Genomic DNA, 26,623 nt, shown 5'->3' with positions numbered 1-26,623 from the left:
AAGAACTTGAGTTTGTTCTTTCTTGTAGGATTTGTTAAATGAAGTCATCAGAGCCTAGTGGCTGCCTCTTTATTGATAGACTCAGACCAATTTATTTAATTTAGATTCTTGGTGATGGAATTTTAATGCATCTGTAATGAACAAGTAAGTACATGAATAGATGAATTAAAGAATGAATAGCCAAAATGTGAAACTAATTAGTGAAGAGTGAATTATAGAAAATTTTGATGTATTTCACTATAGAAGCATGCAAAGTGTCAATAGAATTTTCTGTTAACCAAAGGCTTTATATACCTGTTTAATAAATACATTAAAAATAATTGTATTTAGTATACAATTCACATTTAAAGTTTTGTATTTAAAATAACATTATTGAAATACTTGAAAAGATTTTTTCCCTTCAGCAAGCTAAATGTTACACAGAATTTACCTCATAAATTTACCTCATAAATATATTTATCCTCAGAAAGAGTATGAAGCTTCACTATTATGGGATAAATCACATACATGATTACAATTTTTTGAAAACTATTATTTTATTTGAAGTGATTGTGAAGGAATTAGGGGAGGGATGATTTTTCTTTTTAAATAGGTTCTAAGACCTATTTAAGGGGAGGGTGTAGACATTCCCCAAAGCCATTGATTTCTCCATACTTGAGCCAAAGCTGGAATCTATAGTCTCTGAATCTAAGTATCATGGACACTCATTGTTATTCTCATTTTAATACAGCTGCCTTTATTTTTTCAGTTAATAATAACTTTCTCCTTTGGAGAACTACTTCCCCAATCTATCCATGTGGTTGCATAATTAATCCTAAATTCTATTTTATCCACTTCAAACCAACAGATAGACCATTTGCAGTACTTCTCCAGGCCAATGAGAGACTGAGTGCTTCAGCTGTCAAGCCATGTTCTCTGCCCCATGGAGACTATGAGAGGAGATATAAGAGTTAATATAAAAGAACCCTTGGGTTTATTTTTTTCCCTCTTTCCCAATATTTTGAGATATTATTCTGTTTTTCTTATACTTTTGTAACTACCTCTAGTTTTCTTCAGATAAATTTATTTTCTTTTATACTGTAATTGTAGTTAAACAGTTGGAATTGAAATGTGTTATGTACATGTACTAGTTCCCTAAAGTGAATGGTGAATGTAATCATTATGTACTGCAAACATGTACTGGTAGAAGTAAACAAAACAAAAAAAATTGAGTATTAGTGTCAAATCACCTCATTTCTATCTCAAACTATCATTTTTGATCTCTGTGGATGTGGGCAAGTTATTTGAGTTCTCTGAGGTACATTTCCACTTCTGTCACAAAAAAGGATGACAGAAGTACCTACCTCATGGTATTGCTCTGAGGATTAAAAGTTAAGATATTAGAGTGCTTTTAATATAGTATATTTTCAATTAATGTTAATTCTTGTTTTTGTCTTTATAGTTTAGCTTACTTCTCTTGAATTTTTACCACTTGCACCTAAGAGTATTATTTACCCAATCGTTTTGTCAAATATTTACAATTCCTATTGAGAATTTTGTTTAATGTAATATTCTTGTATTGTACTTAATGTTGTAGAAATTCACTTCCAATGTTTCCCAAATGGGAATTATATTTAAAAGAAATTTTTTGATTTCTAATAAAATGCTGACATTTTTAAAAAAGGACTACACTTGTTTCAATTCCTATCTGTAGTCTAACTGAGGCATTAGAATTTAAGGAAATATAATCAGTATATACAATTTATCTAGTAAGCATAATATGTACTTAATATCTAGTCATTTGCTTTTATAAAATCTCTACATTCAATTAAATTGTGTCAACAATTCCTGTTTTCACTGTGGACCAACTGTAAAGTTGTCAATGCAGATACTGTGGTTGTGTGAGTCTTCCTTTTTGGGTCCACAGGTTCATGACATGTATGTCACCAAACAAGGAAGAACTAAAATGATGGGAACTTGAAAACACTGAGCAGAACCGCAAAGAGAATGAAACTTCCTTTGACACATAGAGTACAATGAACATTTCCAAAGTCTTTGGAATATTTTTGGTACATTTAACTGGCAAAAGATTTTTAAGAGTTTGTGACTCTTTTCTTTTTATATCAGCGACAATACATGTCTAGGATGACAGTACTCTGCACATCTATAGCTTTAACTACATGTCTGTTATGTCTCCATCATAGACTTACACAATTCCTATTTTTATGCTGACTTCAAAAATCTTTAAAACAAATGTTATAATATGGCACTTTAAGCTCTCTTCTAATTCCCAAGGTTTCTGATTGTATACACTAAAACTTACCAAAGCAAAACATTTTCTTACTTTATCACTCTCGCTTCCTTTACAAGCTATAGTTCAGGACATAGATTAAAGAGGCACCAAAAGACCAAGTTTGACATATATTATTCTGAAGTTTAGTTAAGCTTTAAAACAAATATTTTAATTTTTCTCTTAAGGATTAATGCATTGACCTATATAAAACCAATAAAACAAGTCAGTGGTACAGAAAATACAGGGCTGAATTAATCTAACATGTTTATAATACACTATTGGTTTTTCTTGAAGAGAAATAAAGGGGTGTGTGTATGTATGTGTGTGTGTGTGTGTGTGTGTGTGTGTGTATGAGAGAGAGGGGAGAGAGACAAAGAGGGAGAGATATATCAATCATATGTGTCAGGAAAAAAAGCAAGATGATATAATTTATTTTCAAAAAGTTTTACTGTTTTCCTGTAAAAATTCTTTTTCATAGTGTCTCATTCAGTAGGCTATTCTTGTACTATCCTTAATGTTTGGGAAATTAACTTGTGATATTTCCAAAGAAGAATTTCACCCACGAGCAATGAGTGTGCTTTCTTCTGGATCTACTAATTTTAATAATCTGTTATAAAAGCTTTGTAATGCAATTTACTTAGGAAAGTTGGTTTACTAAATCATACATGCAACAGGTGACTATTCATTTCTAAAAAATCACCAGTGTATCTGAAATGTTAAAAATACATTATGTATAAAACTAATTTCAATTTTTTACTAAAATTCAAAATTATTATTGTTACTTTCCCTTTATTTAGGAAAGAAACAGAAAAGTATTCTAGGAAATGTCTACTTAGTAGTGTAAACACTACACTCATTTGTAGATTCCGGGGAGCTGTCTGACTTTTCATTACAAATTAGCTTATGTCTTTGTAGAAAATGTTTCATCTCTTATAGTCTGTGATTCTCAGTCCCCTTACATACAAAAGGGAGTAATAATGCCACTATTCCATGGAGTTTTAAAATAATTATTAAATAAGATATTGATCATGATTTGCCCACATTTTGATACAGAGTATTTAATATAAGAAATGAAGTTTTGAGAAAACATGAATTATACCACTTGTGGAAAAAGCTGTTTTCTTGTTTCCCATTAACACAGCTGTTTTTGAAGTGGCCCTCTCTCCAAAGTCATCAAGTTCTTCCCAACAGGTGAAAACATGTAACACTTACTTAGAAGTGGATCGCTCTAGTCCCTTCCTTTTACTTGTGCTTCTCTGTGAGGGATATTATTTAATAATCTTCCTTTTTTGCTGTCTTTGTTTCTGCTGGTAGGACCCAGGGTTTGCTGGAATCGACTTCTTTTTCTGAGAACCCAAGTAACCAATATGACTCTGGATGTCTTGGTAAAGGATTTAAAAGACTGCAGTGGCTTGACAGATTTTCAAGTGAGAATTTTTAACAGATGTTTGTGTATGTCCAGTTTGAGATCTCTGTATCACTCATCCTCCTGCGAGCTCCAGTCCTTTGCATTGTATTACTATTCCTTGGGCTCCACAGCTAAGACATTTTGTGCAAAAGGAAGGAAGATGTAGAAAGGCAAAGGAGGCTTCTTTAATATAATGTCATCTGTGCCCAACATTTTAATTACAAGGTAAAATGTTTCTTGACACCATTCCACATCCCAGTCTGCATCTTCTGGTGCCTTTAGCAATCATGGTGAGTGTGTTTAATAATGAAACAGCCTAATTTATATGATGAAAGCTGAGGGAAAAGGTGTTTGCAGCCAAATGACTCTGCTGCAGCAGAATGGGAAGAAAAAAAATGAGAAATTGGTACAAAAATGAATCCTAATCTCCTCCTTTTAAAATTTGTAACACTTATAATTGTATTAGTGCTATTTCTAATAGTGCTAATTTTCTTTTAATGATCAAAGGAGAAATTGCCTACAAGAAAGCCAAACCTTAGTAGAAAACCTCTTAAACATGTTTGAGTTTTGGTGATTTTCTTTGCAAAATATATTCTATTAGTAGCTCCATGAATCTTGACTGCAGAGAAATGACATTGAAATGTAGAAATATAGACCCTTTGGAAATCATTTAATGTTCACAATTTAAGATGACTTAATTGGAGATCAAGACAACTGAGTTGAACAAATGCACCAGCGACTAAAATGTTAAAAGAATCCAGCTTTCTATCTTCATGTGTGATAGTCAAGGGTACCCACCATTAAAGAAGTAGCAAATTATTAGAACCAAAGTTTGTAGTAGTGGCTATTCCTACATTATTTTCTACTGAATGTTTATCTCTCTATCTTACTGCTTGAATACAATTAGTTATAAAATGTGTGTCACTGGATAATATTATTTTCTCTTGGTTTTCACTGAGCGAAAATGTTTATGCATACACATATATATTAAATTAAAACTAAAGATAGGAAAAGTAGAAATTGGATTTAATTCCAAACTCAGGCAAATTTTTAGTTATTATATCTGGTTCTACAGATCATAAAAATATTGAAGGCAGAGTATATTCCTAGGTTAAAGAGGTCATAAAATCATTCAAATCACATTTTTACTTTATGTTGTACATATGTACATTGGATAATACTGTTTCTAGACATTGACTGAGATGCTAGTGTTTTAATAGGCTGCCATGAGATTAGCGCCTCAGATCAAGGTTTGAAATAAGCAAGAATGAAGACAGTTTTGTCCAGAAACTCCTTTTCTGGTGTAAAAAATATAAAACATGTTAAATTCTAACATTATTAAAATACATACATAGGACCCCTTCTTTATGTGTCACTAAAAGTTCTATTCAAACATAACACCACTGGCTATGTACATAATTACTCTTACTGAAATGAGGCTATGAAATAATGGTTTCACCAATTGTTTGACAATAAGTAAATAAATAGATCTAATCTTTACAGGTTATAATAAATGCTAATAATCAATATAACCTTAATATGATTCAGAATAGCAAATGAAGTATGGTAAATGGTGTATTTTGAGAGATTTCAGTTAGGAGAGTGACATTTAAATTACAACCTACCCTCAACAATACATAGTCTTGAAGGAGACACACACCAAAAAACAATAACCTGCAATTCAGTTTGACAAGTGTTACCACAAATCTATAAGTGAGAGTGATAGGAGAACAAAGAGGAAGGAGTATTATTTTTGTTCTGAGAAATCTCCATAGATCTAATAAAATTGTCCTGGGACACAGAGCATGAATAAAAATTTGTTGGGCAAGAATTATGTGTACTTTGCACTTAGTTAATACCAGAGAGTTCATTGAACAGATACCTAATTGGTGTTTCAGAGACATTTTGTGGTATTACAGACAATATCACATAGATGAGTCACTCTTGGAAATTCCCTCACTGAAAAGAGCATATACTGAATAACTGGTCAAGAAGGGAGGGTGAGAAGTGAGAAAGGGTACAAAGATTTATTCAGATTCAAAGCTAGCTATAGAATCTATGGTTAGCAAGTGCCTTAGTTGTTATTTTATTGCAATTCAGTTTCTTCCTTTCTCCAAGACTGTTTCCTCCACTTCCCCACAGGTGATCTTCAGTTAATTGCATGCAAACACCACCCTAGAGTTTAATTCCAGGGAAGAGGACTTGAGTATGTTTTATTTAGGAATAAAGAAAACAGTATATCACACATTGATGATTATTCCTGACAGGTTCAGATATTACTATTGTGATCCACATGCCTCAGTAGCATGATATTATGCAAATTTCTCTGCTGAACATTTTTCCTACTATTCTGAGAAAAGTTAGCTCCCCCTTAAATATAATTACACATACAAGTTTTAATATTTAAGGACAACTAAAACTACTGACTCCCACTCTGTCCAGCTCCAGAAATGTACTCTAGGAGTTTCAGAGGCAGCAAATGACAGACTCTTCTCTGATGGATAAGTTGGTTTTATACATTATGAATCATTTCCAGCATGCTGCTGAGGCATAAGTGGAAAAATGATCCTCAGCAAATTCCTGACTACCAAAATTCAGGGAGTGGAATCATATAAATGTCACAAAACGCAGTCAGAGATTAACTTTAGCAATTGGTTACTATTATTTTTTAGTCCACATTTTTCTGGGGACAGTCTTCCTTGTCATGATTTTTGGATGTCAGAAATTGTTATTCTAGCTTTTAAATTATTTGTGTTCTACTGCAATTTCTGATTTTAGAAGTTTTTCACTGACTTGAAATGTCAGTGCTGATACTTTTGATTGCATAATTAGAGATGCCTCTCTAAAGCATTGTTATTTGACTTTCCTTCCCAGCTTTCTGGAGATTTTGAGAGAAGATGTCTGGCTTCCCCTAGGTGTGTCTATCAAAGCTGTTGATTGTTATTCAGTGTGAGACTGAGAGGACTGATAAAATAAATGAGTAGAATAAACAGTAGAATTAGTTTTTAATATCCTTTTCCCCTTGATTGCACAGTGTGTGTTTGCAAAAGCATGAAATTATGACACCTCTTTGTATCAGAAATGCCAGGAGCTTATTTATTTCACAGTGTTGAAAATGATGATTTTCAAGTCCCAATACAATGAAAGGCAAAATGAAAGAGATGTTTGAAGGAAAAAAATGAAAACATGGCTTCTGTTTTGCTTTCCATGAGCTCTCTTCTGTGCATTTATCTTAATTTTTTCTTCTAAGGAAACAATTTCCAATGATAGGTGAGATACGAGTTCTAAAAAAATGTAGAGGTGTTCATCTACTCCACTGCTTCCTTCTCCCCTTCTTGTCTTCTTGCATTTTTCCTCTTTCTTTCTCTTTCTTTCGTTCTTTCTTTCGTTCTTTCTTTCTTTCTTTCTTTCTTTCTTTCTCCCCCCCCCCCCTTTTTCAGGTGGAATTTGAGAACTAACAACCTGTGTTAGTAATTGAGAGGTTGTTGAAATGCAGGAAAGAACATTGCTTTTCCTCACCTCTAATAAAATATTTTAATGCTGACATTAGTGTAGTCTCTTTTGTGGAAATTATTTTCTCGTTCTTTAATTTGGTCTTTTATTTGTCCTTCTGACTCTTCAAAGTTTAAAGTCCTAGTTAGCTTTTTTAAAGTATAAAGGTTGGTGCTAGTAACTAGTTAGCCTTAAGCAAGGCACTCAGCTCCATTACATATTAGCACAAATCCAGTGCTAGGCATTTTGTTGAGCACTAAAAGTGTGATGTGAACAAAAATAGCATGGTGCTTTGCTCATAGTAACCTAAGTGTAGGAGACGTGGACAACAAATTATCAATTAGCTAAAATGGGGTATATTTAATAACTTTATTTTATTATAGACAATTTGGAAAACCTTAAGAGATTTTTTTTTTAAACATAAGAATGGCAGGATCTGATTTCTGCTCTACAGAAGATTCAAGTTTGTTAGAAAATGTACTCTGGGGAAGTATATGCCAGGCAGAGATTTTCAGTGACAGATAATGATAGTGTCCATTGGAAGCTGAAAGAGGTGATGGTGGTGTTATTTAGGACGGAAAAAATGAACAGATTTGAGGTAACACCAATGAGAATGAGTAGTGAGATAAAAGAATAACTTCTAGATTCCTAAGTTTGGCAATGGAATGGATCAATTATCCTGGCATTTTTTTCAAATTTATTATGTACAATTTGAAATACCACTGAAGCTTTCAAGTTAATACTGACATTAGGGTCAAGGAGGCAAATTGGAATTTAAATTGGAGCTCAAATGAAAGAGTTAGACACAAATTAGGAAACTGATGGCATATGAATAGTAATCAATATCCTGACTGTCTTGTAAAAGAGTATTGTGTAATGTTCATATGGAAGGCAGTGGAGGTAAGCGATCTGGGATTGGTAACATCTCAGGATGTGTGCTGACCTTAAAGCATCTCAGTCATGCAAGGTGAAAAACTTTAAGAAAATCCTCAGCAACACTGAGTCATTGATGAATTTGTTCAATACCATTTTAGTAGAGTGAACTGGAAAACCTAATTAAGGTGAAATGAGAGGTAAATGATGAGTAAGAAAGAAGAGACAACTCTTGTAGAGAGTATTTTGAATACTGAAGAACAATGAAGTGAAAAAACAGCTATAGTTGGAGAACTAAAGGAAGTAAGGAGGCTAAAAGATTTCTTTTGTTTTTAATATGAATGAAATTAGGCTGCATTTAGAGTTGACAGAATGAATTGTATAGAAAAGGATTTGTTGAGCTATAAAACTCAAAAAAGCACAAGAAAAGTGACTGGACCTAGGTAGAGGGGGTGACTTTCCTCTTTGTAACAAGAGAAAATAATCAGTAGACACATGGTATGGTACAAATACTGCTGTATACACATTTGATAACTGGATGTATGGGAAATTAAATATTTCTTATTCAGGCAGAGAGAGAGAGAGAGAGAGAGAGAGAGAGAGAGAGAGAGAGAGAGAGAGAGAGAGAGAAAGAGACCCAGAGGGGCAGAAACAGAGAGACAGAAATTGAAGGGGAAAGTAGAAGTCAGGGAAAGGGGAGGGAAACAGAGAGAAAGAAAAAGAGTGTGTGTGTGTGTATTAAAGAGGTAAGGTTTAAAGTAAAGGAAGAATTGAGATATTTGATTGGTGGAAGATGCTTGAAGAGGTCGGAAATAACTCTTGAAGAAAGTGGGTAAGGATTAACTAGAGGAATAGTAGGATTATCTAGGGTTAGAAATTTTGCTGAAGTTATTAAACATAAATTCAAGGCAATTTAATCTGTCCTAACCATTACTGTAATTTTCTTGAAGCAGTGTATTATTTTCTAGATACAACAGCAGAGAAAACAAATTTAAACAAGGATGAGATTTTCCTACTTGGGCTTGATTTAAAAAAACTAGAGTGGGAAAGAAAAGTTAGATTTGGGAAGAGAGTTTTGAAATCAGACTAGGGTTCTAAGATAGAATAAAAATAAAGGAGTGCACAGACTAAATTTTGAAAGTGAAGGTATAATTTAGTGGAGGTTTTGATGTGATGTAAATGATTTATAAAAAGAAGACCAGGAAGATAAGAGGCAATGATCAGAAAGAAATCTTGAATTAATGTTTTCGAGAATGGAGAGATCTAGATTACAGAAAAACACAGTTATGACTATGTGAAGGACTGTCTGAGACAAGTAAAAGAGGCTTCCAGGTATTATAATGTCAACCAACTAAGAGGTGTAAGTTGATATTACAGCCATCTAAGATAATTGTAGGAATTAGGGTACACTGTAAGTCAGGTGGCAAAACGTTCAAGAATAAGGGGAAATGTCATGAAGATAATTCTTTGAAGTAGTAATACATTAATATTTATAATGAAAACAAGACTTATAAAACTAATACCTATTAACTACATTTTCTGTGCCAGAAAATAAGTCAATTGCTTTATATATGTCATTTTAATTAATTTTTACATTAATCTAAGATTATGTTATTACCATCTCAGCTTTAGGACTAACGAAACCAAAACCACAAATAAGTTTCAAACAAGTTTCTCTGACTGAATAATTCACAAACTTAAGCATTATTTTAAACTAGTTATTTAACAAACTTTAAAATGACTAATCATATGTAAATATAAAAAGTGTAAGTGAGCTTGATTATTAAATTCTAGAAGGAATACAAGTATAAAAGTACAAGGCTTTGTTACTATCATGATTATTTCTTTGGTTCTCAAAGCTCAATTAGTCTCTCCTGCATGTTCAAATAATTAAAAGCACATCTGGGTAAACAAAATCAAGGCCCATTACTCTACAGTTAGAGCATGAACTTTAATTAAACCAAGTAAAGTACCTGGATCTATAGATTTTTTGAGCATGTCTCTCATATTTGTCCCAGTGATATACCCACAGCCCCAATTTATTTCTTGTGGTGCTGTAGAGCTGCTAAAAATTTAACATACAACATTTGTCTGAAAAGCAAAGGCAACCCCCAGCAAAAAAGGTAAGCACAATGAAAGGCAGGGTGTGCTTTTACACTGTAGGTGCCATTTTAACGCAGAGATGGCAGGTCAGGAGGAGAAGTCAGAAAAAGTTTCACAGGTAAGATAGCCTGGATCTTTACTGGGGAGGAGAATTAAGGAAAACCCTAAGAATCAAAAAAGGCCTTTAAGGCAATAGGTGAAACGTTTATCATGGGGTTCTGTTAATGTATTGTTTCCAGTGTAAACCTGGAGAATTGATGTAGTAGGCATTATTTGGTGTCTAGACTCTGAAATAATAGATTGTGCGTATTTTGTCTTCATACTATCAAGTTTGAGAGGAACAATGGTTCTCTATAATTTACTTGAGAGTTTGAATTTTGCAAAATGTACTTTTTAGAGAAATATAAATATATTTTCCCATTAAGGAGTCTGTTACTTCAACCAGTGAGTTGACTAAAGTGAGTTTGCCACCCTATGGACTTACAAGGAAAGATGTGTGCATTGCGACACTGTTCTTTAGTGAAATGTCTCTGTAATTTGCATATAGCAAGGCCACTGGTGATCCAGTCCTGCTTTAAGGTGACAATTACGGAAGCATTTCCTCATTATGTAGCTCATTTTTTCAGGGGTTCATATCTTTCAGTGGAGTCTATCCTTGGAAAATCATGAGTTGAATCTCAGCTAAGGGTTTTTAACTTTAATACACTAGTAGAAAGCTCTTGATCTTCTCTTTCTCTTTCAGATAGACACACACACAGATATATGCATACCCCTAAACAAATACACACAAAGACATGAAACCACTGTGGATGCCAGAACTAATATTGGATGTGTATACTATAGCTTCAAAAAAATTAAATTAAAATAAAATTTACCAGACCTTTACTTTTGAAAATATTTAATAATGATGGACACACAGATGATTACAACATTGGAAGGATTCAAATTTAAGCATTCAGAGGCTTCATTCTCTGAGCTATTATTTCACTGGAATTCAAAGGATTTTGAGACCTAAAAAATGTGTTTATTTCCCCTTTGAGGCAGACACATAAATGTCTTTAGCTCTAGAAGGAGGAATTATACATGAGAACAAGTAGAGACAATAGCCAAGCATGCGTGTTCAGTCTCTAGGTTAACCCAATCGCCTATGATAGATCTTCATGAGCCTTTATAGTCTATGAGATCAATAATCCATTACAGCTCATAGTGGTAACTAAATGACTTTGGGGATTGGTAATGGCATCTGAAATCTTTTACCTTTCAGCCATGGTTTGTAATAAATCCTAAATTCCTCCCAGGCATCAGCACATGCTTGCAATAAGCAGTCCTCTGATTCAGCACCTAAAAAGGATGTCATAAATAGTAAAAGGTCAATATATTTACTGAATGAAAATATTAACAAAAAGAAAAAAAAAATTCTCGTCGCCATTTTCAGATCTCTCTGATCCTAGCCTCTTCCCAAACTGGCCCTGCTTGGGATTAGCCTGATACCAATTTACCCCTTCTGATCTTTCACTTGGTGCTGGCTAGTCTTACATTTTTTCTTACTTCAAATGTAGTTCTTCTCCTAAATTTAGATGCACTTTGTCATTGGACTTGCTAATCAATGATGCTTTATCTGGGTATGGGGTTGAGAGGAGTTGAATTCATCATACTCTATGTAAGCAGAACATTGATAGAGGCTTTTTATTCTTTGGCATTATCCTTTCTAAACCAAGAGGTGAGAGGTGAAAAGGACAATGTCCCCAGTGTCTGGCATGAAACTTGGAATAAAGCAAATATTCAAATAAATAAATGATTAGAAACAGGGGTAATAAAGCTAATATATGTCGAACATCTATATGTTTGAAACACAATAATAAAAGTTATATTCACATTTTCCATAAAGTACTCACAAGTATTCCAAAAAAGTGGAGGCAGGAAGTAGGGAAGGGAAAGGGGATAAAAAAGGAATTAAGATGAATATACACCAATTTACCCACAAGAAATGTAAACATTATATACTATATACATGTACTTATAAAAAAATAAAGAAACCTAATTCACTAACAAAATTTGGAAAACTTCTAAAGAAATTTAAGGACTTTTCCCTAACCATTTTTTTTTCATATAGCTCTGTGCTAGAATTTTAATGCAGACCAGGTAGACACAATTTTTGGTTTTGCTACTGTAATACTGTAATACTGTTCTCTTTTATTTTCCTCTCTCACTATTTTGATATTCTGATCTTCAATAGTGTTTACTCTGACATCAAAAGGTGCCTGAGTCTCAGTAGAACTTCTTTGGAGTTTTTAGCAGGTATGAGATGTGCCAAGTCATGGTGACAATGGCTAAAATGTTTATTTTTTAAATGAAATAAAGATTTAAGTTTATTAGTATGTATTTGCAGTACTACATTCTTAGAGGTGTCACATTCATTACTTTGCACTGTATTTATATACTTTAACACACATGATGCCATTTGATCATTGCAACAAGCCTGATTTGGTTAGCACATGTGTTTTTGTCATCTTCTTCAAAGTATAGATAGCATCATCTATATCAAAGGCAATTTATTTTCTTATCTGAAATGACAAATTTAATAAGTATTTTTCTCATTCTAATACTTGTGCTCATCGTGTTACACCAGACACTCCCTGGGTAGATTATGGTTACTAGAAGTGTTATATCTCTGATGCCCCATCTTTGCTAGTTTTATTATACAATGTACCCTTTACTTCTTTCCATAATTCAGAGTTGGAAATAATTTCTAATTATTATGTTCCTGGGACAAAAGTAATAGATACAGTCAGGAGACTTTCAAAACAGCTCCAAGCCATGTAATATTAACCTGTGATTCATTTAAAAACATAAAACTTCTGATACTTAGTTTATCCATTTGCTAAATATGAAACATAGCATTTGTTCCATTCAATAGGGTGATGAAAAAATAAAATGAGGTGAAGCACGACTATCCCTTCAGTTACTAGAATCACCCTATAAATGCAAAATCCTTGCCAATGAAAGAGAAGAACAGATAAATACTATTTTTGGGATACCTAGTATTTCATCTTTGTTAGAATCCAGATTTCCTGTTCTTTCAGACAAGGTCAAGTTGTCCCAACTCTAAGCTACTGATGATTTCCAATGCTTAAGATTTCTGAGGTCAGGGAACATAATCTTACTCATGCTTGTGTCCTGCACTGAGTCTTGTGCATAAACAAAGCTAGGTAAATGTGTATGGAATGGAAGGAATTTTTTTCCCAAGGCAAGTACCTGGCACGATTTTTTGCTAAGATAAAATAAATGTTTCTCAACTGGATCCTAATCTAGATAATGAGTGATGTAATAAAAAACATCTGTGAGGGGTGGCTACAAACTAGAAATAGAGAAAAAAAAAGGAAATATATTTGCCCTCCATCCTAACACTTCTATGTTCAATATAAATCACATTTGGAGGAATCATGGGCCTAGTGCACCCTGAATTTTCTTGTTGAGGGGACTTCATACAATTTCAAGATCAACTCTTTGATCGTAGAGGATTTACAGTTTTGTTATAAACATAAAATATGTTTTAATGGAATCACAAAACATTAACTAGATAAATAGCAAGTTAATATTTATTGATAAATATTATATAAGCTCTTGTATTTTACATGTATAGATACATCAATACATACCTATAACTAAAGAAATTATCATAGTAGTCCTAGAAGATAATACAATTACCCTAACCACATAGATTAAAAGACAAAATAATGATATTATGAAAAAAGTTTTGACAAAATTTAAGAAAAATTCATGACAAAAATATCTCAATCTGTATAGCTTTATTAAACACATCCCACGTGTAATAGCTAGAGTGACTTCTGTTTTCCTGTGTGAATCCTAATTGATACAGAGTCTCTGTGATTTGGATGTGTTACCACAAAGAGGAAACAAATCACCAAAAAGTGACAGACATTAGAGAACTAGTGTGAAATGATACACTTAATGTTTTGGGCTACTTCCAAGATTTAACTATTACAAATTGTGCCACTACAAACATGGTTTGAATATATCACTGTGGTATGCCGCTTTTAATTCTTTTGGGAAGATACCAAGAAGGGGAATAGCTAGGTCAAATGGAATCTCTAGTTTTAATATTTTGAGGAATCTCCACACAGATTTCTACAGTGGTTATACCAGTCTACACCCCACCAACAGAAGAGAAGTGTTCCCTTTTCCCCAAGTCCTGCCCACGTTTGTTATTGGTTGATTTCTTGATAATAGTCATTCTTTCTGGAGTGAGATAGAATCTCAGCATTTTTAAAATTTGCATCTCTTGAATGACTAGTGATATTGGACATTTTTTCATATAGTTATTTGCTATTTCTACTTATTCACCTGAGAAGTGTCTATTCATTTCAGATGCCTATTTTTGGATAGGTCCCTTAAAATTGGGTTATCTGATTTTTTTATTAGTTCTTTATATATTCTAGTTAGTAGTCCTTTGTCTGAGGAATAGCTAGCAAAAATTTTTTTTCTCACAATCTGGGTTGTCTCTTCACTGTTGGTAGTTTCTCTTGCTGTGCAAAAGCTTTTTAATAAGATGAGATCCCAGTAGTTGATTCTTTGTAATAGTTTCTGGGTGACCAAGGTTTTGTCCATAAACTCTTTTTGTACACCAATATCTCCTACCTGTTCTATCTCCCAGCGATTAAGTGTTTCTGTTTTAGCATTTAGATCTTTGATTCATTTTGATTTTAGTTTAATACATAGTGAAAGATGTGGGTCTAGTTTCAATCTTTGGCATGTGGAAAGCCAGTTTTTTCAGCACCATTTATTAAAGAGGCTATCTGTCTTCCAGTGAAGGTGTTTGGCTCCTTTGTCAAAGATGAGGTAGCTGAGTATGTCTGGAGTTGTTTCTGCATCTTCTAATCTGTTCCATTGATCTTCAGGTCTGTTTTCTTGCCAGTACTGTGCTGTTTTTATCATAATAGCTCTGTAGTATAATTTGAAATCAGGGATTGTGATGCCCCTGCCTCACCTTTGTTGCCAAGAATTGCTTTTGCTGTCCCAGGTCTCTTCTGATTCCAAATGAATTTTAAGATTTTTTTTCTAATTTTGTGAGATACACTGTTGGAATTTTGATTGGAATTGCATTAAATCTGTATAACAATTTTGGAAGTATGGCCATTTTCATTACATTACCTCCTCCTAGCCAAAAACAAGGGATATTGTTCCATGCTTGAAAGACTTATAGCTAAATAGATACACCTTGAGACCATACTCTTACGTGAAATCAATCAGACACACTTGTTTAAATGCCACATTATTTCTCTGGTACGAGAAACTGAAAGTGAAAATAAGGACTAAAACGTATAATAGATATTGGGAAATGGGAATAAAATGTTCAAATGGGAAGGGGAGCAAGGGACAGGAGAAGAAGGAAAGAAGGAACAAGGTAGAAAAATAAAAATAGAAAGATAAAATGGAAACAAAGCTTTTGTATGTAGGGAGAGGAGGGGAAGTTGGCAATGTGTGGGGAATGGGAAAAAAGAAGAGGCAGGTCATATCATGTACAGGTGCAAATTCCCTATGATGAGTGTCATCATTATGTATATCTAAAATGTACCAATAAATGTTGTGGTTCAAAAAATTTTTTATGCAAATCAACTAAGGTAAGAAAATATAAGAAGCTTATTGGAATAATGCCATAAGTAAATCTTTAAATCATAGATATAGGAAAACCATGAGTATACAAAAAACAATATGTAATCTTGACTAAAAAGACCTATTTTCTGTATAAAACACCTTGATACGCATTGTCTTTCTTGGACTGGGAGAATGGGCTCATAGTAGAGAGGTGAAGTGTAAATGCTTCTCAACTTCTAGTGGCAGTATGTCCCAACAGATCTATCAGAAGACAAAGATGTCATAAATTGATAATATATTTAATACATGTAAATTACCAAATATCATAGCTTATAACAGTCCATTGTTAGAGTATCATTTGATTGGCCTTATTATTCCATGGCTGACCATGGAATACAGAGGGTACACCTTGCTGCCACTATCTAGAATCAAAAGAGAGTATTATACATACATATGTTCTCAGTCAGCCAAGAGTGAAACACTCAAAATTTGAAGTACAGTCTTTACTAAACATGAATTTCTTTCATGGCACCACGATGTTGAAAAATTTTAAGTCAAACCACTGTAAGTCAGAACTAGCTGTGTTTTTCAACCACTGCATTCAGGAATTCCTAACCATCTCATCACCACACCATAATAACCCTATGGGCAGCATCATAGACATGCTTATGTGACTTTTATAGATGGTGAAATCGAAAGTTTAAACTATTGGTTTCATTTATTTACTCATTGAACTAAAGCACTTTGGTATTTAGGCATTGTCCTAGATTCAAGGGATAAAAAAAGTAAGCATGATATATCTGCTTACCCTCATGCTTTTTATTTAGTGAAGAGCACAGACATAAAACACATGATTTTTCAAAAAAATCTGAAAAGTTCTTTTCACAAAAGGAAGAGCAAAGAGTGCTATAGAGATCACAAGCTTAGTGATACTCGGGGAGGGCCTCCTAGAATATCTGATGGAGAACCTGTAACTGAGCTCCAAGTAAAAAGTGAGCAACATTGTCTGGCCCAAACTCACACAGCAGTCAATGAATGAGTCCAGAATGAAATTCAGGAGCCCCTACTCCTGACCAATGTTCTTTTCATTGTCCAAGGTTGGGGCTGTGTTTGTTTTTTTGATTTAAGGGAGGGAGGCCGTGCAGTGTTTCCATCAATGTGGAAACAAGCAGAATATTGAGTCCTCTCTAGGTAGGTTTGTTTGTCTATTTCTTCCTTATAAAGAATATAAATTTTAAAAGAATATTTAAAATCAGTGACAGAACCTAGGGAGTCTTAATATTTTATAAACACTAATTTCTATTCCATGGTTCATGAAAAACAAACTAGAGTATTAGACTGAATTACATGGAGTTGCTAAGATTTAATACATTTTACTTTAAAAGTGATTTTTTTTTTACCTAATATTAAACTAACCAACTGAGTCCAGGTTTAGAGTGTTCTAAGAAAATCTTTCAACTCTTTCTGCAAACACAGGATGTACCTCAATAAAAAGTAATTGCTATAGATAAAAACAGTGTCAGACCCAGATAATCACCAACTTTTTAAGAACTCACACAGTTCAAGAGCTGCACTATGGTCATGGAAAGAAAGTACTTTTTAAAAGTTTTCTAATTACAAATTGACTTTACTAGGTCAATAATTTGAGAACTAAAGAAGTTCTGAAGGATATAATTGACAGTTCCAGTTGAATCAATAACAAATTGACTTAAAAACAGTCTAAATTATAGTGAGAACCATGGGGACACTTAGAAGCATACTTTCAAAATGCAAATTGCTTGAAGGTTTCAAATAAGTCATTATTCTATAATGTTGGAACAAAGTCTGAAATGAGCAAATATTTTCATTCCCACCATTTGATTACTGAGGAATATGTAAAAGCAAACTAATGTAATTTTAAGATGTTTAAGAAAATGATAATTATTTTCAAATAACAAATGTGTTGAGGAAATGGGGAAACATGTACCTATCCATATTGCAGATGAGACTTGAGATTGATGGTGGGTTTCAAGTGGACAATTTGGTATCATATTAAAAATCAAAGAATATTTACAACATAAATTCTCAGCAGGGATGATAATCCCAACAAGATAAATGATTGTCAGACTTGGAAAGCAGGGAATCATTTTTAGAATGTAAAAAGCATATATATACAAATATACAAAAAATATAAAGGAAATTGTGTTATTGTGTTAAAGGAAATTATATAGCCCATAATTAGAAAAAAAGACTGTTGAAAGAGAAATAATGAAAAAAATTCAGCATCATCAATACTCTGAGGCAGTAAGCCAGAAACTATAAAATTTTCACAAAATTATAGAAATCTGATTTCAAAACAGTATCAAAATTATTTGAAAATATGAAATTGATAGACTATAGTAATGCTGTTTATATTAAGAGCATAGAAAAGGCAGAAATTTCTTATAATAGATGACTAATAAATGGTAGCATAATTCTGAAATGAAATATAGGCAATCAACAAAAGTGTGAAAGATATTTTCATGATACAGATATTTCCATGTATATGGAATATATTCATACTGTAACATTAAAAACGGAACATTGTTATTACAATGTGAGAGGAGAAACAAAAATATGAAATACTTATGAGATAAATCCATTGAAGGAAAGTGTCAAAATGTACATTGAAATTGATACGTATAACAAGATTTACCAAAAAATTTATACCAAAATAATTCATTATCATTGATAAATGGGAATTAAAATTTCTTTTCTATGCTCCACTGTATCTTCTTTTTATTTATTCTATCAACTCAAATTCTGTTCATAGCTTTAAATTTGAAGTACTCAAAAGATTTAAAATAAAAAAATCACTTCTGTCATTTTGTTGTCCGGCAACTTTTTAAAGTTATTTTTCCTCCTGTTTATCTTCATGTAATTTACTTAGCATTTCTTTTCTTTTATGGACAGATTATTACCTTCTTATCACATCTGGATTTAATTTCTTTATATTTCTCTTAACAATTACAAATACCCCTCCACAAACCTATCAGTACACTTGTATCATGAACTTTGAATGCTCAGTATTCTATTTATATGTTTAATTAGTGTTTACTGTTCAACTATATATTTGGTATCATTGTATTTCCTTTTTTATATATTTATCTTGAAGCTAATACTTTTTAACTCCTCATGACTTTAATATTTGTAAATTTTTTGGCAGATATATATATATATATACATATACACAATGTTGCTCTAGATGATAAGATATAATAACATAATCTCCAAATTAAAAAATTTTTCTCATACTTTGGATAGTTAATTGTTGCTAGTTTTTCTCTCTCATCCTCTTTCTAGCATGCTCTCTCTGTCTTCTAATTTACTATATTGCTTTAGTAAAGCCTATAAGTGACTGGCTTCATGTTAAAAAAACATATAGGAGATATAATTGTCAAAATTATTAATATCTAGCAATATTGTAATTATCTCATACACTTGATTGATACTTTGGCTGGGTATAGAATTTCAAAATGTTGAAATAATTTTTCATCAAATTTTCAAAATTTTAAAGGAATGTTTAAATATCTCAGATTTTACTCTTTCAATTTAAAAATCAAATGGCATTATAATTATTGATATTGTGAACATTTTTTTAAAAGAAAATTTTAGAATCTTCATTTAAGTTTTACCTTTTGAAATTTCACAAAGATATCCCTTGCTCTGGGTGATTATTTCATTAAATATTTTGGATAGTCACTGTCAAAGAAATTAAGTCACAGCAATAAGTATTTAAAAAAATATTTGTACTTTCTTTCTGGAATTTTCCTTTTGAGTAGCACAGTGGATTTCTTGAGAATAGCTTTTTTATAAATCTTCATTTTTTTCATATACTTTTTCTGATTTTGGAGATATTTCTTCAAATTAATTTTCCATTTTTCTTGAATTTTTGGTTTACTCTTGTAATTCTCATGTCAAGGACTTCTTTTTAAATTGTGCTCCCTTGTAAAAAATAGATAGTATTTTCCCTTCACAGATGCCTTTCTGAAAATGTAATGATTTTGGAAGTTTTCACCACTTTGCTATGTTTTCTGTTTTTTCCTCATTCTTTTTTTTTGTTTTCTTCAGCCACAGACTTTTAGATATACCTGAAGTATTTCAGAAATGTGTCTTTGTAAGTTAAGATGGAGTCATTAATTTTTTTCTTTAAAAAAGTTGATTGCAAGTTCTCCAAACATTGACCTTTCTTCTTAAATTATGGGCTCATGGTGAATAGACAGATGTAGGTAGACTTAGCTATTGAAATCATTTCTAAATAAATTTGTATGTAGTTTTTTCTTGACAGGAACATACCAGTTACCTAAGAGAGTGAGGAACAGTATTAAACAAATAGGCAGTACTGAGATATAAGACTAAAACTGGGGAAGTAGATCAGGTTCACTCTTCATTATTCAGAGTTTTAATTAATCTTATTTTTAATAAGGTATTTATTCTGTTGTTTTCAGCAATGCCCGGTGTAACGTAGACCATAATTTGTAGTTTATAATTCTAGAGAGAAGAAACATTTTTTTCATCTAGGTTGGCAGAGGGAATCTGTGTGCCAATAACTCTTTATTTCCAACATATTGTCTTGTGATATAGAGGGCCAGGTATTGTGAGATAACTGGTTCCTCCAATTCCTAGATTTTGTAGCATTACTGGCGGAAAAAAAATCTTTACCCTTTACCAGTTTCTTCATTTCCTTGCACACAGCAGATACAAGAAAGATAAAGGCTAATATTTACTAGTCTTATCTTTCTCTCATACTTTTCTTCAGAATTCTGCTTTCCTACTGCATTGTTCTCTGCCTTCTTTACCATTATAGAGTTATCCCACTGTAGTTCCTTTAGTTTAATTTTAGAAAGTAAGAGAGATAAGTGCCTGGGTTTAGTTTACTACATCTAATCTGATGTTCTTCATGAGAATTGTATTTGTTTCTTCAGCTTTTACCCACAAGGAACATGTTTTACTTTAATAGTCATGACAGTAATAAATATTTTTAAAATATTATCATTATATTTCTTATTGTACCTACTGTGAACCCAAGATATCTGTGAAGCTGCAAATAAAGACAGATAATTCTCCCACCATGGTCACAGCAATGGCCACTTGCTGTCTCCTCATGACTCCACCCTGCTTCTTCACTGGCTCAATGATTGAACCAGTTCTGTTATGTCCCCTACCAGAACATTCAGTTATCCTTGAGATTCTGGGCAAGTTCCAATTATTATTTCAGATTCCTAGACTATTGAAGAGGAAGATGATACCCAGAAGAATGCACAGAAAGATTTGCAACACTTTGCACCTTGTTCTTGGTACACTTCCTCACCTACCACTATTGTCAGAGGGCAATTGTTCATTTCCAGATCTCATGTAAGTTCCTCTCCGAGATGGAACAGAGAGAACTCCACAGCATTACTATGTACTTCTGCAGGGAAGTTCCTATTGTACTGGTTTGGAACTTAGGCTTTTACATTAAAATTTTCTTCATATCACTGTTCCTGGGGTGGTTGTCCTTTGGGATGGTGGCTTGTGATAACGACGTTCTCAGGAGGCTGATATATGAATCAGAATGGTGGACTTAAAATTCAATGAAAGCTGTAACTGCTCAGGGGAATAGATAATAACACCAGCCTGAATTTTACCTTCACTGTCCATGTGGAAGCTACTCAGGAAGCTAAATTATCAGAAGGTTCCTGGTTGAGCATGAAATAAACAAGGGGAATTAATTATAGGATTTAAATGTTTAATGGCAGGAGGCCATGAGAGCCTGATGTATCTATTATAAGAGTAAAGATGGAGATATATGCTACCCAGAAAGATCCAATAATCAAACTGTATGTGTCAGAAGCCCTGACAACATTGGGTCTCACACAGGACTTAAAAGTTTCATCAATCCTCTTTCTGACTGACACATTCATTTTTTATGTCAATCAATTGAATAAGATTAGTGACAATTGTTCCTGGATCTACAGTGTTTGAGAAAGTCTTTTACAGAATCATTTTATGTAATTCTTAGTTCTTTTCTTTTTAAATAAAGGGTTACTTTGCTATCACCCCATGTGCAACAGGCACTAAAAATGAAGTTTTGCAGCATGTATACCAAATAATCTTTTATCATAGTTTTTATTGCATATTTTCACTTTTAATTTTTTATTGGCCTCTCCATAATTGACTGAAGTTTGGTTTTTTTTTGTTTGTTTGTTTGTTTTGGGGTGTTTTTTTTGTATTTCTTGGTACTGGGGATAGAACTAAGGTCCTTGTGCTTGCAAAGCAGGCACCACTGAGCTAAATCCCCGGCCCTGACTGAAGATTTTGAAAAGACAATCATGTCTTACTCATTTTCACTAGCATTTGGAGGTGTTAAAATTAGTGGAATTAGTGAGTCATTGGATATGCATCATAACTGATGGCTTCATGCTAATATGTCTGTGTTAGTTACTTTTCTCTCATTACTGAGACAAAATACTCGACCCCCAAATTTAGAGGGAAAGGCATTTATTTGGCATTTATTTATAGAGGATTCAGAATACAATTAGCAGGTTTCAAGGCAGAGTGGCAGAAGGGCAACAGTTCATGGTGGTGGAAGACACCAAAACCAAAGGACCTTCCAGGAGAGGGGCTTCACAGAGGAGGAATAGTTCATGGGACCCACACAGTAGCAAAAGCAACAAGGGACCTTAACAGTGTCTTTCTGCTCATTTTACCTTATTCAAATTACCCAGATTAGGGCGGTGATGAACCAGTCACTTAGGTGTAGTGGTTTAGTAATCACATATCCTTAATCCTAGCATCACACGTTCCAGATTTAACTAACTTCGAAAAAGACTGCATGAGGCTTTGTGGGGGCATCTAGACACAAGCCACAGAAATGACTATGTCTTTGCTGTGGAAATTCTTCAAACAGATTTAAATGAACTCTTTCTAGATATAGAGAGAAGCTGATGTAACTGTATGTGCTTTAATTTTGTAAATATTCTTATGATGATAAATTATGTTAGAATCTAATAGTCTGTTTAGGTGGGGACAGTGGCCGGAAAAAGATGGTAATATAGGGAAGGAGTAATAACAGAGAATTGGCTAGTACATACTTGTAAACAGTTAGAAACTCCTTCTTTAATAACATTGGATATTTCAAAAATAACAAAGTGAGGAATAATATAATGGCTGTGCTTCATACTACATCTGGTATACTAAAAGCCTTTTGGGAATCTTTCCAAATCTTTCTCATTAATCTCTTCTGAAATGATATATCGGGTTAGTATCGTTTTTTGATTTTTCTTTGATAGTAATTATGTGAAGAAGTATAACACAAGTGTGGTTAGGAATTAGACTATATATAGTTCAAGACTTGACTTCTATAGTCAGAATCCAACAAATATAAACATAAATTTTAAAGAAATTATTGAAACATATAGTTGTTACCAAGTTTTATGGTTTTGAGATCTCCTTCTAGAGATTCTTTATAGCTTCTTCTTGTTCTAAACAAAGAAAAGGAGAAAATAATCATAAAAGTGAGTGAGGTTTTATATTTATTACAGTTAGGAAAAGAAACATGCTCTGCAAATTGAGTGTAGAAAAATTTAAAGTATGAAAAGAAGCATACTCTAGAGGTTGACAACAGACCATTGTGAAAGAGAGAACACTGGCTAAGAGCTTAATGGTGGCCATCTTTTGTATCTCTCACTCCTCAGACTGATGTCAGGTCAAGGCTGTCCAATCAAAAACCTACTAGAATTCTCACAAGAATGACCAAAAATAGCTTTTTCTGATTTGTTCCAGGTGCAGGGTTTGGGTTCATGTCTTGTGTATCTCCATGACTGACATGTCACACCCACTTTCCCAGTCAGCTCATCATTCCCTAATCTCCTGCCTCAGGGCTACATATTTATAAAAGAAAAGGAAAAAAAAAAGAAAGTTTTTAAGTCAATCATAAAAATATTCACCTTAATAAAGAAGAGTAATTTAAACAAAGACTAAACATAAAAAAAGAATTAATAAAGGAAGTACTTGAGATAGGAACAGCATCAATTAAATTATAAACAAAAATGCTAGTGGATAAACAATGAAATCAATAAGAGTTTTTGTAAAGATAATTTCTTCTTTTTACATAGTAGCTTGTAATAAAAAAAAGAGACTGAGGGAGAAAGAGAGATTACAAATAATGCCTGGAATAAAAGAACCAACTCTCTAGATGCTACAGACATAAAAAGTGCTAGTAAGGAAATTAACAACATCATATCAATAAATCTGATAGTTCATATAAAAATAAATGATTTAAAGAGCTACAACTACCAAAGTTCTGTCAAATAATCTACATAACCTGAACATTTTTATATCTATTAAGGAAACTGAATTTATAGTTTAAACCATTGAAATCAAGTAAATTCCATGTGCAGTTGGCTTCACTGGTATGTCCAGCAGCATATTTGAAGAAAAAACTATAATTCTATAAAAATTATTTCAACAAATATAAATTCTAAGTAATTTTATTAATCCAACATCACATGGATAATAAAATATATTAGTAAAAACAAATTATGACAAAAAAACTACAGAATATTTCCCATGAACATTAATGTCATTTTTTAAAAATCAGTGAATAGATCCCAAGAACATATTAAAAATATTGAATCATTACCAACTATGATTTATTCAGCAATGCTAGTTTGTTACAATATTTGAAAATTAACTGATAAATTTTGTCATGTAAACAAACTTGGAATAAAACTCATCTTAATAGATGTAGGATAACGTGTTTGACAAAATCCAAAATTCATCCTGATGAAAGCACTCAATAAATAAAGAAAAGGATAGAGCTTCCTCATACTGAAATATGGAATTGACAAAAAATACCAAAAAGTTATAACATAATTAATAATGAAAGCTTGAGTGCTTTTTTTAAATACAGTGTTATGTAAATCAAAATCAAAATCTCAGATTGGGAGATAAGATACCAATGAATTCCAGATAAAAACTTCTAGGTAGACTATACAAACAACTCTTAAGGCTCTGTAGTATGAAAACAAATAACACTTTTTAAAACAGGGAAAATGATTGAAACAATTTTATTAAAGAAAAAATACAGATGGCAAATAAGTACGTGATAACATGTTTACTTTAACTGATTATTAGGAAAATGCATATAAAAAGCTCAATGAGCCCTTTCTACACTCCTATTAAAATTACACAAAATCCTGGCAAAAAAATGCAGAGAAATTCAAACATTTATACATTGCCTGTGAAAATGCAAGATGGTATAACTACTTTTGAAAATTTCTAGCAGTTTTTTAAAGAATTTTTAAACTTTTATTTTTATTAGTACATGTTTGCAGTATTTAACAATTATATTCATCCTGGGGAATCAAGCACTTTTGTGTACTACAATACAGCAATCCTACTTCTATGTATTTATCTCAGAGAAAGAAAAATATCTGTCTCTAATAACAGCTAAATTTGAATGTTTTTGGCTAACTTATCTATAATCACTAAAACTGGAAATGACTCAAGCATCTATGAATTGATGAATGAATAAAATCTGTGGTACATCTATACAAGGAAATGCTATCTAATAATGAATTTTATTATACTACTGATGGGTAAAATAAAATAGATGAGGGCCGGGGATTTAGCTCAGTGGTTTCGCAGCCTGCTGCGCAAGCGCAAGGACCTGAGTTTGATCCCCGGTACCAAAAACAAAACAAACAAACAAACAAAAAAACAATGTAGATGAATCTCAGCGTTTTAATGTTTTGTGAAAGCAACAACATACAGAAGACTTTATACTGAACGATTTGATAAATACTAAAATTCAGTAAAGAAAAACTATAGAAGAGAAGAAATAGCACTGATTTATAGGGCCTAGATTGTTAGAGAAGATTAAATATGATGAAGCTTGAGGATACTTGTTTGGGGCAGTGAAACTGTGTGATGTCTTAATTATGGAGGTGGTTATATACCTGTACACACTTATCTAAACTCAGCCAAGATTTTACTTAAATTTTACCAAATGTAAATTTTAGGAATGTAAACATTACCTACAGAAATTTAATTTCTCTCCCTCTCTTTCCCCATCTATCCACCTATAACCTGTCTGTCTATCTCTCTGTCTGTCCTCTAATTTTTTTTTTCATTAAATTTAGTGGTACATTTTAAGTATACAATACAGTTACATTCATCATTGGTATCTTGTAGCTTTACATGATGTATCTTGGTTCTTATTTTTTTCCCATTCCCCTGCCCTCCCTTCTCTATTTACAAAGACTTTGCTTCCATTTTTTTCCTTTTCTTGTATCTTTTCCATTCTTTTCTTTCCCCTAGCCCTCCCTCTTCCTCTACTCCTTTAGACCTTTTCTTCCTATTTCACAATATCAATTATACATTTTGATCCTTATTTACACTTTTAGTTTTTCACACCAGAGAAACTATTCGGAATTTACACATGTGTGTCCTATTTATTTCACTTAAGAGTATGGCCTCAATGTGCATCCACTTAGGTATAAATGTCTCTAGTTTCTCATTCTTTTTTTTTTTTTTTTGGTACCAAGGATGGAACTCGGGACCTTGTGCTTGCAAGGCAGGCAGCAGAACCACTGAGCTAAATCCCCGGCCCCTAGTTTCTCATTCTTTATGGCTGAGTAGCACTCCATTTAATAGATAAAAAACATTTTCTTTATCCAATCTCCAGTTGATAGGTGTTTGGGCTGTTTCCAAGTTTTAGCTATTACAAGCTGTGCAGGTATAAACATAGGTGAGTATATATCACTGTGATATGATTCTTTTAATTCTTTTGAGAAGATATCCAGCAGAAGAATAGTTGTTTCAATTGGGACTTCTAATCCTAGTTGTTTGAGGTATCT

The 26,623-nt window shown here is 32.8% G+C and overlaps 1 long non-coding RNA gene across 2 annotated transcripts in view; it reads left to right on the top strand.

Moving 5' to 3' along the window:
• LOC147827862 (uncharacterized) overlaps positions 1–26,623 on the top strand; it is a 348,252-nt gene that overhangs the window by 277,428 nt on the left and 44,201 nt on the right. Inside the window, exon 4 of one of the 2 annotated variants that reach the window (XR_015451606.1) lies at positions 848–7,082. The exons of the other annotated variant lie outside the window; for it this stretch is intronic. This is a non-coding gene — a long non-coding RNA (uncharacterized LOC147827862). Of the gene's footprint in view, positions 1–847; positions 7,083–26,623 lie in introns of those variants that run through there. 2 annotated transcript variants of the gene reach the window in all.

This window comes from Heterocephalus glaber, unplaced genomic scaffold (genome assembly GCF_053883595.1).
Source record: "Heterocephalus glaber isolate CG9 unplaced genomic scaffold, H.glaber_assembly_v1.0 deba00001429, whole genome shotgun sequence".
In the NCBI taxonomy this organism is placed as follows: domain Eukaryota; kingdom Metazoa; phylum Chordata; class Mammalia; order Rodentia; family Bathyergidae; genus Heterocephalus; species Heterocephalus glaber.
The sequence above is the reverse complement of the archived record's forward strand: the minus strand, read 5'-3'. Positions and strand labels throughout refer to the sequence as shown.